Source organism: Rattus norvegicus, chromosome 15 (genome assembly GCF_036323735.1).
Source record: "Rattus norvegicus strain BN/NHsdMcwi chromosome 15, GRCr8, whole genome shotgun sequence".
NCBI classification, from domain to species: Eukaryota; Metazoa; Chordata; class Mammalia; order Rodentia; family Muridae; genus Rattus; species Rattus norvegicus.
This window is the reverse complement of record NC_086033.1, coordinates 94736566-94750069: the sequence shown is the minus strand read 5'-3', so window position 1 is coordinate 94750069 and position 13504 is coordinate 94736566. Positions and strand designations below refer to the sequence as shown.

Below are 13504 nucleotides of genomic sequence, written 5' to 3'. Positions count from 1 at the left end.
TTCCTGCAATGGAGACTAGAAAGCAGAAAAGCTAAAACCTATGTGGCCTCACTGACTGCACTCAGTATTGGACTGCTTACCGTGTTAAAGAGCTTTAGAGTGGCAGTAAGAGGAGAAACTATATGAAAACAGTTTTCCTCCAATTTTATTAAGTAATAAATCGAAGATATCTGCATGTCATTTATCTTCAGAAGACATAGAAGGTTAGACAAGCTGTATTATGTTCTGGGTATCCCGATTATTTTTATTTGATGTTTATAATATGCTAAATAATTTTAATGCATTTAATCTCTAAAAATAATCAAAAACAATTATGCTCATTTTACTAACTGCCAAAAATATCTTATCATTTATTTTTCCAGATTATCCTGTTTCCAGTTAAACTCAAACCAGAAATAGAAATAATTACTCGCATTTCACAGATAAATGATCTAAAACAAAGATACTTTGCAGAAAGGCAAAGGACCTCTTATAAATATCTAATCAGAATTTCCCAACAATTGGTTCCTCTCATTGATCAAAACTTCATATATTTCCAATTTTGTTACAGGAAATTGCATTATACATATAATTTTTTCTGTATTGAATAATAAATTGGGGATGCCGAAATAATTAAAAACTTTTCTGTGAAGACTTTCCATAAATAGAAAGAGTCTGAAAGTTAGGCTTAACCATTCTTCAACTGAACATTGATTACCAGGAGAGCAAGTGATTTTAATGGAATTTTACATAATAATTTCAACTTAAATGAGATTTTTAATATTTTAATAAGCTATGTAGTATTTTCAATAGAATCTATAATTGACATCTGAAAGTAAAACTTTTTCTTAATGTTCTTAATGCTTGAGCAAACTTCTTAGAACACTTATATAAAATGTACCTCAACCCTTTAATTATTGATATTGTTAGACTCTCCAAGTTGGAGAATTCAGTTTCTTTGTGAAGTGATCTCCTTACATGGATGTTTTAATGAGTACATTGAGATCAATCTTTTTTAATTCCACATAGGAATATAATTTGAAAATGTGAATGAAAATGTATATATTGATCTTTATAAATGTCTTAGCAAAATAAGACACACATTAAAGTCACCTGGGGAATACCTGTCATGAGTTTCTTTTATTTAGAATATTTTTAGTCTAGGAAGATTATTTTAATCAAAACAGTTTTGTTATTTGTAATAGTCCAAAAATATTTTGATAATTTAACAATGCTATAATAATGGATCAAATTGACTGAACTGGATTTGAAATATTATTGTTAATAACATTCACATTTAAAAGGATCTTTGTCTTCAGTCTACACAAATATTCAATTTTATATATTTAACTGTACATGCAGTTATGTTGCCTTTCTGACCATAATAAGATAAATTATTTATAAAGTAATCACTGTATTGCTTCTCTTTAATTATTAATATCTAACAAAATATATTCAATTGTAATCGTAGATATGTTGGAATTTGGAAGCAAGGGTATAAAAAATATTGTTAAGATTAATTATACCAATGCCTTTTAAAACTGTACCTAAATAGTTTTAACTGTACAATAGTTCTATGTAATATCAATGAAGTATAGATAATATAAAGATCAGAGATATTTAGGATAATGATAGGTTGAACAATTTTATATTGTTTTCAATTCAATAATAAAAAATAATTTTTATAAGTAAGAGTGCAATTAAACACATTTCTTTGAGGATATATCTATCGTCCTAGATGGCTGTAGAGTTTGAAACTCTTAGTTTCAATGAGCAATGTGCCTTATGCAACTAAAACTAGGAAATTATACTATCTTCATATGTAAAACTCCAAGGCAACAAGATGCAGCCTTACTTAGAACAGGGATGAAGTACAACCCAGGCAGAAAAACATAAAACTGTTTCAAGGAGTCAGAAGCAAATAGACTTTATTCAACTTCAGGCAATAAATTCTCATCTTCTCTGAATAAATCAAATCCAGATTTAAACAATCAAGAGCTCTCTGTGTTAAGAATTCTGTTTATCACTGTGACCCATTTTTTAATTGGCTTACTTAGTTTGTTGATATCTAACTTTTTGAGGATTGGTGAGGACCTTTTCCCAATTCGTAGCCTGTTGTTTTGTCCTATCAACGGTGTCCTCTGCCTTGCAGAAATATTGAGTTTCATGAGGTCCCACTTATCAGTTGTTGACCTTGGTGCCTGAGCCTTTGATGTTCTGTTCAGGAAGTTGTCTTCTGAACCAATGTCTCCAAGGATATTCCTCACTTTCTCTTCTCTTAGCTTTAGTTTATGTGGGTTTACTTTAATAGAATGGTCATGACTGGAAAAAGCAGGAGGCTGATATTGGGCTGTAATGTGAATAGATAAATAAATATTTTTTAAGAAAAATTTAAAAAGTTCCCTGTTCTATCCTCATGTCTTTCCCTCTCAGAGTCCTCTGTCTTAGTACTGTATAGAATGTTTTCAACTTTTTCAGCTTCTTAGTGCTGCCTAAGGTAGGAACCATTCATTACCCAAATTTAACTGAACTTAATCTGTATGAAGTATTATCTATTCATACAACAAATGCCATCTAGAAGAGTGAGCATTATTTGCATGGAAATGAGAATACCCCATACATTTTTGTATCAAACTAATTCTGTCTGAATCAAAAGATATATTTTCATGAGAATCCAATTTTTTCAGGAAAAGTTTCAGAGTATAAAGAAAGAGAGGATGCAAGTAAAAGTTTTTACACTGTAAGTATTTTCAGCTTCTTATGATATAAAATGAACTCTAGATACTATCCATAAGTGCTGTCACTGTTTCCAGAAGACATTCTTTATTTGTAGTAATGCATTATCTCTGGCTGTTACATGCCTTCTGTCTCCCATTTTAAATTATCTCTGGAATGGCAAGGTATATATATAATTTTATCTCTGATATTTCTCTAGTATATAATTAAACTGTGGTCAGTTGTGGGTTTTGTATTGATCACTATCTACGACAAGTAGAAACTTACCCAATGACGGTTGAGAGATGTAATCATTCATGACTAAAATGATATGTCATTAGAAATCAACTTAACACCAAGTGCATTCTGCAGAATAATAACAGTAGGTCTTGCCTTAAGATCTTTGATCAAATTACAGATTTTTGTCCTGAAAATAACACCAGCAATGTATATAATTTTTAACGTTTTTTACCATTGTATTGTATCAGAGAGTATATTTCATGATAGAAACATCATTATTGTTGTTGTTGTTATTAAACTCACAGCAGGGAAATACGTGATTTCTATTCTCCTGTCCTAGTATTGCATAATGCATCCTGGCATTAAGAAAACCATTAAAGGAGGGAATAGGGAGGCAAAGTTTAGAACAGAGGCTGAAGGAATACCCATTCAGAGCCTGTCCCACATGTGGCCCATACATACGCACCCACCAAATTAGATAAGATGGATGAAGCAAGGAAGTGCAGGCCGACAGGAACTGGATGAAGATCTCTCCTGAGAGACACAGCCAGAATATGGCAAATACACAGGCGAGTGCCATCATTAAACCACAGAACTGAGAACGGGACCTCCGTTGAAGGAATCAGAGAAAGGACTGGAAGAGCTTGAAGGGGCTTGAGACCCCATATGAACAACAATGAATGCCAAGCAACCAGAGCTTCCAGGGACTAAGCCACTACCCAAAGACTATACATGAACTGACCCTGGACTCTGACCTCATAGGTAGCAATGAATATCCTAGTAAGAGCACCAGTGGAAGGGGAAGCCCTTGGTCTTGCCAAGACTGAAACCCCAGTTAATGTGATTGTTGGGGGGAGGGCGGCAATGGGGGAGGATGAGGAGGGGAACACCCATATTGAAGGGGAGGGGAAGGGGTTAGGGGGATGTTGGCCTGGAAACCGGGAAAGGGAATAACAATCGAAGTATAAATAAGAAATACCCAATTTAGTAAAGATGGAGGAAAAAAAAAAAACAATAATCCCAAACAACCAGAGCTCCCAGGGACTAAACCAATACCCAAAGACTACACATGGAAACATCCAAGACTCCATCTGCATATATAGCAGAGGATGGCCTTTTCGGGCACCTGTGGGAGGAGAAGCCCATAGTCCTGCCAAGGCTGGACACCACAGCATATGGGAAAGTGAGGCTGAGGAGACGGGAAGGGGGGTGGTTGGGGAGGGGGCCACCCTTATAGAAGAAGGGGAGGGGAATGGTATAGGGGGCTTAGGTCCAGGAAACTGGGAAAGGGAATACAAAAAAAAAAAAGGAAAACCATTAAAGGAGATAAGGCTTCTAGGTGACTACTCCATGTTCTAAGACTTAAGTATATCCTTTCAGCACTTAGTGCATATCTATCCTCTTTTCACTTCGTGGATTTTGTGAATAAAGAAACAATGAACTTGAAGGAACAAGTACATCTAAAGTATATGTAATCTTTGGCAATGAAGTCAAGAGAGGTATCACTGGATCATGATGCAGTTCTCTATCTAACTCTTGTGCAGAACTCTCATACTTATTCCCAGAGATGGTTCATAGATAGGGATATGTGTGCCATACTTTACCAAAACCAGCAATAGGTACAAGTCCAAAACAAGTATATCTTGTTAAGCATAGCAATATGTTCAAGCCTATTCCAAAAAAGACCTTTTGTTAAATAGAGAAAAACTAATAACATTTCCATCATTCTCTGTAATGGGGCAATGCCCCCTCTCCTCAATTCTGTTCAATATACTTAGTGAAGTTTTAGCTATAGCAATAAGACACATGGAAAAATAGCTTTTAAATGAGAAATGATGAAATATGTATTGTATGCTCATGCATCTGTCTAGGGCAAAAAATATCAATATACTATGTATGTTCTTATTCTCCAATATTTATGTTCTAATGAAGCGATAGTACTTTGTTTATAATATTATGATCTCATTTTATTCCTCATGCTCTGTGATTCATTAGTTAATTAGTTGTTATTTTATTGTGTTTACATATTTAGAAGATTGTTTGGTAATCTCATTATTTTTCAAATCTATGTTTGTTTTATATACTCTTCATATAAAACATATTCAATCATCACACTTGGATGTAATTTCCCTAGTCATTTGTAGTTGCTTGAAGTTCATTCCCAAGTAATTTCTCCAGACAGAGTTGAAAAAACTAAGTGAGTTTTGGAATATTTAAAACTTTTATATTGATTTTATTCTCAATCACATTTATAGTTATTTTAAAATATCTGACTCCTGTGCTCTCTTTATATCTAGCAGACTTTTTATCTTGTAACTTTCTGTTTTTAAAAATGTAGTACCCTTTATCTGTAGGAGACAATAGCATTATCCAAATTTGGAAGAGTTACAAGACTTTATTTTCACTATTTTGTTGGATTTTTTATTTGCATTTCAAATGTTATTTCCTTTCCTGGTTTCCCAGATAAAAGCCCCCTCTCCTATCCCCCTTCCCTTCTTCTGTAAGGGTGTTACCCTCCCCATGCAATCCCCCTTCCCTTCCTCCCCTGACATTCATCTACGCGGGGTGGGGGTCCAGCCTTAGCAGGATCAAAGGCTTCTCCTTCCATTGGTGCTCAACAAGGTCATCCTCTGCACAAATGACAAATGCAGCTGGAGCCCAGGGTCAGTCCATGTATAGTCTTTGGGTAGTGGTTTAGTCCCTGGAAGCTCTGGTTGGTTGGCATTGTTGTTCTTATGGGGTTGCTAGACCATTTGGCTCTATAAAAACTTTCTCTAATTCCTCCAATGGGGGGTCACATTTTCAGTTCAGTGGTTTGCTGCTAGCTTTCACCTGTGTATTTGACATGCTCTGGCTGTGGTTCTCAGGAGACAGCTATATCAGGCTCCTGTCAGCACGCACCTCTTAGCTTCATCAATCTTATCTAGTTTTGGTGGATATATATATATATATATATATATATATATATATATATATATATGCTGTATACCCATGTGGGACAGTCTCTGAATGGCTGTTCCTTCAGTCTCTGCTCCAAACTTTGTCCCCAAATCTCTTCCTATGAATGACTTTGTTTCTCCTTTTAAGATGGAGTAAAGCATCTGCACTTTGGTCGTCCTTCTACTTGAGCTTCATATTGTCTGTGGATTTTATCTTGGGTAATTCGAGTTTTTGGGCTAATATCCACTTATCACTGAGTGCATACCATGTGTGTTTTTCTGTGATTGGGTTACCTCACTCAGGATGATATTTTCCAGTTCCATCAATTTGCCTATGAATTCATAAAGGCGTTGTTTTTGATAGCTGAGTAATATTCCATTGTGTAGATGTACCACATTTTCTATCCATTCCTCTGTTGAAGAGCATCTGGGTTCTTTCCAGCTTCTGGCTATTATAAATAAGGCTGCTATGAACATAGTAGAGCACGTGTCTTTGTTATATGTTGGAGCATCTTTTGGGTTTATGCTCAAGAGAGATATAGCTGGGTCCTCAGGTAGTGCAATGTCCAATTTTCTGAGGAACCTCCAGACTGATTTCCAGAGTGGTTGTACCAGTTTGCAATCCCACCAACAATGGAGGAGTGTTCCTCTTTCTCCGCATCCTTGGCAGCATCTGCTGTCACCTGAATTTTAAATCTCAGCCATTCTGACTGGTGTGTGATGGAATCCAGGCTTGTTTTGATTTGCATTTCCCTGATGAGTAAGGGTGTTGAACATTTCTTTAGGCCCTTTTCAGCCATTTTATATTCCTCAATGGAGAATTTTTTGTTTAGCTGTGTACCCCATTTTTAATAGGGTTATTTGGCTCTCTGGAGTCTAACTTTTTGAGTTCTTTGTATGTTTTGGATATTAGCCCTCTACCAGATGTAGCTAAAGATCTTTTCCCAACCTGTTGGTTGCCATTTTGTCCTAATGATAGTGTCCTTTGTATTAAAAAATGTTTGGTTATGTTTTAAATTGAGATCCATATCTTACATTTCATTTCAAAAGTGCTCAAAAATTTTTTGCCATTAAATTAATACTTAGAATATACAATCTATAATCTCTCAGAAAAAATACTGTTGTTTTTCATCTTTATTTTCATTGTGTTCCATACCGTCAGAATAATCTGAAATGACAATATGTAAGAAGTGAACATTATAAGTTATGGTACAACAGTACAACTGAACTTGAATCTGCTCTTGACACTACCCAATGCAATTGTCAAGTTAACTAATTTGCAGATTTTTAAAATACTAAACTTACATAAGGCAGTGTCTTAGTCAAGGTTTCTATTCCTTCACAAACATCATGACCTAGAAGCTAGCTGGGGAGGAAAGGGTTTATTCTGCTTACACTTCCAAGTTGATGCTCATCACCAAAGGAAGTCAGGACTGGAACTCAAGCAGGTCAGGAAGCAGAATCTGATGGACAGATGTCACTTACTGGCTTGCTTCTCCTGGCTTGCTCAGCTTTCTCTCTTATAGAACCCAAGACCACCAGCCCAGGGACGGCACCACTCACAATGGGCTGGATCCTCCTTTCTTGATCACTAATTGAGAAAATGCCTTACGGCTGGGTCTCATGAAGGCATTTCCACAACTGAGGCTCCTTTTTCTGTTAAGACTCCAGCTTGTGTCAAGTTGACATACCAAACTAGCCATTACATGAAGTAATTCAACATCAACTAAGTGTATATACCTTCAATAAATTAAATATTTTCATATTTTCTATACCTCCACTAATAAAAAAAAAGACATAGACAAAGTATCTAGTCTATGTAGTTTAGATATGGTTTTGGATGTCAACAGACTGTTGATTTAGGTTGAATTCTAGCAGAATTATCTCTGAATTGAAGTTAAAAACTCCTCTGTGAAAAAATAGCAACTTAATACAAAATCCTGAATCAAACCACTTACTATATTTAAATATTTCTAGCTAAGTAATTTAGTAAGCTAATTAGTGGAAGAATATTTCCCAACTGTTTGTCTGCTGAACAAATTGAAATTGTACAGATCATTTGAATCTTGTATACAAAAGAAAAATAATATGGTAAAAATAAATATAAATATGAGGAAATGTGGAAAGGGAGACAGTCAGTAAAGGATGAAGAAAGCATTAGATGTACATACATACTCATATCTACATATGAATAGAGAGGGATGCTTACAACATTTAATTTAGTTAGGTATGAAAATCTTAAAGACTCAAAGAAGAAAAAATGCCAATTGAATTCAGGGATTCAGGAGAGCTTAGAGAAAATGTTTTTCAGTAGCATAGTGTTGTAGATATAAGATGTTTTCAAAATGCTCATGCTTTTAATGCATGGTGTCTGGTCAGTAGCACATTTTGGGAGGTGGGGTCCAACAAGAGGAAGTAGACCACAGTATAACATTCATCTTCCCTATTCCTGGCCACTTCTTCCTAGTTGCTTCTTGGTCATCAAGAGGTGAATAACTTTGCTCAACTCTAAGATTGTTCAGAACCCCAAAAAGCTAGACCAACTGATCATGGAATGAAATTTCTGAAGTTCTTAATAGATGCCCTGTCCCTTTTAGTTGAGCTCTTTTATATCATTGTAACAAACAAACAAAATTGAGACAAAGCCAGAATTGTCAAGAAGAATTCTGTTGGTCATATAAAAAATAGTTGATGCTTGAGACAGTGTATTCACAGAAAAATAAGCAGACACACCTTAAAATATTATGGTGGCTGTAGGAGAAAGAAACAAAGAGAGATATAGTGATAAGAATTTGCCCTAGAGAATTAGATTAGTCAATGTGAGATACTTAATGAAAGAAAAAGAAAATAAGAGTGGGGCAAATTACACACACACACACACACACACACACACACACACACACACACACACCAATTAAGGAAAAGACAGAAGCCATAAATCTGAGAGAAAGCAAGTGTCAGATTGGGAAAGATATAAAGTAGAGGAAAAGAAGATAAGGGGACATTTTGTACTTCTGTTTAATTTGTAAAAAAGTAAAAATAAAATCAGATTAAATTCTAAACATCACTGAAATAATGGGCAAGAGGCACACAGTTCCATGTATTTTTCTTTATTGCTTGTTTTATTGATTTTTTCTCTTATTTTTGTTTTATGTGCTTTGGAAGAGTGAGTGAGTGAGAACCAGAGAGTGAAAATGAAGGAAGGGGGGTGGTCAGGGGAAGGGAGGGAGAAAGAGGTATGAGTGAGGTGGGAAGAATCTAGGAAGTGCTGGGAGAGAGAAATTGTGATGAAAATATATTGTGTCAACATTTTTTAGAGCAAAACAGGACAAAATAACATAGTGCAATTCTTGCCCTCATAAAAGAATGCATATAGAAAATATTACTCTTTCAGGCTATTATGAAATATAATGAAGTATTTTTAAGCTTTTTAGACTTCAGTCCAGCTAAAGGAGTTGATCCACAAATGCTGGTGATGTTGTGGGGATAAGAGAGGGCTCCTTTACTGGTAATGAGATCACAAATATTTGCAGTCCTTACAGAAATTAATGTGAAGAATTCTCAAAAGCTATACATGGATCCCCAGGAAACACAGGTATACTATCCACTTGCGTATGCCATGATGATTTGATATACCGTTACAGTGATATACATTCAGACCTGTCAATTGCCTCTTTATCCACAATAGGAAAAAAAAATCAAATGGTGGATTATGAAGAAAAGTGAGTTAACATATGTACAAATGATATCTATTTTGCTCTAAAGAACATTAAGTCGTGGGATTTGGAAATCAGTCGATGTAACTATTTCATTTAAAGCTATTTTAAAACATTTACTTACTATGTATACATGCATTTAATTTGTTTAGATTAAAGCCATGTCCCAGGACCTACCCCATCTCACCTAGCATTTTCAACACACAACTTATTGTTCCTTCTCCCCTTTAATAAGCAAAACAACAAAAAAATGAGAACAGAAGACATTCACTCAGCTGTGTCATCTGTATGCAAATGTGTATAGGACATATCATGTACAATAGCTAGTTTCTCAGGTAGCACATCTCCAGAGAAACCTGATTGCCTCTCTCACAGTAAGCGCTTCTTTTTCAATAACTTTGTAGGTAGTGATCAGACATCCTGACTTCTCTCCTATCATTTCTGAGATTTTGGCTGCTTTTTAACCCATCCCCAGCCTCCATGGGATTCAAGCATTCATTCAATCAAAGCCAGTGGTAATTCATGTGTGCCTATGCATGGTTATGTCTGGCAAATACCATTTACTTACAAACATCGGTTGATTCTTACACGTAATTTTTCTGCTTCCTCTTCTGAAATTATCCCTGAGCCTTGGGGATCTGGTGATATGGATGCTCTTTTCGAGCTGAGCATCCCAGCGTCTATTATTCTGTGCACTTTGACCAGTTATGCATCTTTGTATCAGTTGATATCTACTGCAAAAGGAGGTTTCCCTTGAGACGTCTGAGAGATGTATTAATCTATGACTATAAAGATAACAACCTAGGTAGCCATTTATTACTGTGTGCCCTTAGCAGAATACTAATGTTAGGTCCTCTTCTTTTATCAAACAGTGAACATGCAATAGAGAACTGGCCCATAAGCATCCAGTAACAAGCTGGTTGACACCAAGACCCCGATGAAGAACATGTCATGCTTATTGATGGCACAACTGTTAGGTGTTATTGATCCTACAGTGCACTGCCTCTGGCCTACAAAGAGGAGCCAAGCCAAAATTTGATGCAGGAGGTGTTTTAAAGATATCAGGATATTTAAAATTACTAATACATTTAAGAAAAGCATATATATATATATATGTATATGTATATGTATATGTATATGTACTATATATATATATATATATATATATGAAACTATATATATATAGTTTCTACAAGGGCAGTTCCAACAGAGCAAATTTCTTCCCTGCATTGCCACTGTGGGTAGCAATGTGCTGTGTGGTAGATGGGAAGAAGCTGGATTTCTGAGCAAGGTCAGAGCTGGGACAGGCAAATAAGTAAGTCACCATCCAGAGTCCATGGATTAAAGCTGTTTACTGTTTAGGAAAAACAAGCAGGGCAGGGATCATATGCTAGTAGTTCCTGGATAATCACAGCTGGGTATTGCCAAGTGTTCTTCAATTAAATACTGTTGAACAGTAGGCTTCTCTGATAAAAAGCCAGGTTTCCATGAACATGTTTTTTTTTATATAAAGAAACACATGTATGCACATGAATATGCAAATACAGCATATACAGTCAGAATTATTATTATTATTATTATTATCATATTTTGTAATTTTTCAAAGATACAAGTGTGGGTATCATGATGAATTGTGCAATGACTGTGGTTATCAGAAGTCAAAGACCAGTGCCTTTCCAAATCCTTTCTGACCGAGTTGGAGGAAGTCTAACCTTACTGCTGACTCAGGCATCTCTTATCTATGACTGTGAATCCTATTTCCTGAATCTTTGTGTGTGACTTTCAAACAATTTACTCTGAGTTGACACATATTAGCAATAAACTCCCTTGTTTCTAGTTCAGCCTAGAGGAGTAGAGCTACATTAACAATAGACATAGGAAGAAATGAATGCATTTAAATAATTATCATGATAGATATGTTAAAACTGACTAAGTTATTAGCCTCCATGTGATTTCATGTTAGCCTATAAGAAGAAGTAACCTATTAAAAGTAAAGCTCCAAAATTGACCAAAAGTGCAAGCTTTTAGTTCATTATGGGAAAATCTCCTTAACAAAACAAACGAACAAACAAAAAACTAACTTGATATTACTTTATGATAACTACAGGGATTCTACATGTCAATATTATGCATAATAAATGCAATGATATTTTGTAATAGCATAGTCATTATAATTAACAGACGACAAGGTGTTACAGATAACTGAAGTTAATGATTAGCACAGATAATCATAATTTAAAACATTTATAAAATGAAAGATGGTAAGTGAAAGAAGTGAGTTATCTAAAGAGAATATCTTTCTTCTGTTAGGTTTTTTAGAAGTTTCTAAGAAAAAATATTAATCAATTAAAATTTACACATGATATGATATATATATATATATATATATATATTCTGAAGAGAAAGTGTACAATAACAAGCTTATCAACACCAAGACCCCAGTGAAGAACTCATTATTCTTATTGACCACAGATGGCATTGACAGTGTTATGGATAGAAATGAACATAGACATCATATCAAAAATCATGTAAGAATGCATACATGTATGAAAAACAAATATGTGCATCAACATAAAGCAATATGATAATACACCATTCAAGTGTGAAAATTATCAGGCCTCTGTATGTTTATTTTAAAATTTTATTTAATGAATTTACTCTATTATTTTATTTATTAACAAAATGATTTGCATAAAATTATAATTGGATCTGTTTTTCCTTTCCTATATATTTAGACATTTTTCCCTATCCAAGCAATCCAACATTTTTTTCTTTTATATTCTATCACTCTACCTTCTTGCCTCTCTGTCTTTTAATAACAAAGGGAGGGGTATGGAAAAATAGAAATCAAGGTTTGAGGGAACGTTTTTCTGTGGGTTTTTATGTTTTTTCCTAGTTTCATATTCAATTCTTTTAATTTTGAGGTTATAATATGATTACATAATTTCTGTTTTCCCTTTCCTATCCACCCTTTCATATATTCCTGCTGGTTTTCAAATTTAAGACCTTTTTTCAATAATAGTTATGATATGGTTATATGTATATACATTTACAGTTTTAAATGCTACCAGATCAATGTGTATAATGTCACTCATACATATGTTTTCCAAGCTGACTCTTTGATATGGGATAACCAATTGGTGCAATTGTCTCTAGACAAAAGACTATCTCTTGCTCTCAGCATGTCTTAGATTTCTGTAGTTCATTATGTAGAGTTAGGGTGTCTCAACAAGATATAAAACATGTCTAATATAGGAAGTATCATTGTTTTCTTTTTTATGCATATATATCTTGGGTACCCCTTTTCTGCCTTCTGAGAATGGAATTTGAAAAGCTCTAGCCCTCTTGCTTGTAGAGAAAACACTTGAATCATTGAATCACCTATCCAGCCTACTATCATTTTTCTTACAAATCGAATATTTAGCTTACCGATTAGAGTTTAGACTGATACCAACCTGTGTTCGCTTGTGCTTTGTGTTCGCTTGCAAGAACACAAAAATAATGAATGAAAATTTTCTTTGAGACACTCGTATTTGCACTTTGATTAAGTAATTACCTCCAGAGATTAACTCCTGAAGTTTTATTTTATATAAAATGATATCCTGCCATGTAGTTACATTTAAAATCAAAGTAATTCTTTTCAATATGATTCTACATATCAGACATTATAACACACTTTTGGTGAAAGTATCCCCATAGCTTTAATTTTTTTTAGTAATACCTATTAATACTCAGAGGTTATCACCATTAGTCAAAGAGCTACTACATTATATTTTCAACGTAAACAGTAGTGACGAAACTCAGAGATGCTTAACAGGAGAAATCTATTTTAATTGATGTTAATACTCATATAAGCAAAGCAAGCTCATGCTTATAATGTGAAAAAATGGTCCTTTTGGGTTTAGGCTCTACAGT

At 34.6% G+C, this 13504-nt stretch overlaps 1 long non-coding RNA gene across 1 annotated transcript in view; it reads right to left on the bottom strand.

Moving 5' to 3' along the window:
• Positions 1–1604: 1604 nt before the first annotated feature.
• The window catches only part of LOC108352970 (uncharacterized), a 121250-nt gene continuing 109350 nt past the window's right edge, over positions 1605–13504 (bottom strand). Inside the window, exon 3 of the long non-coding RNA XR_005494269.1 lies at positions 1605–2329. This is a non-coding gene — a long non-coding RNA (uncharacterized LOC108352970). The remainder of the gene's footprint in view (positions 2330–13504) is intronic.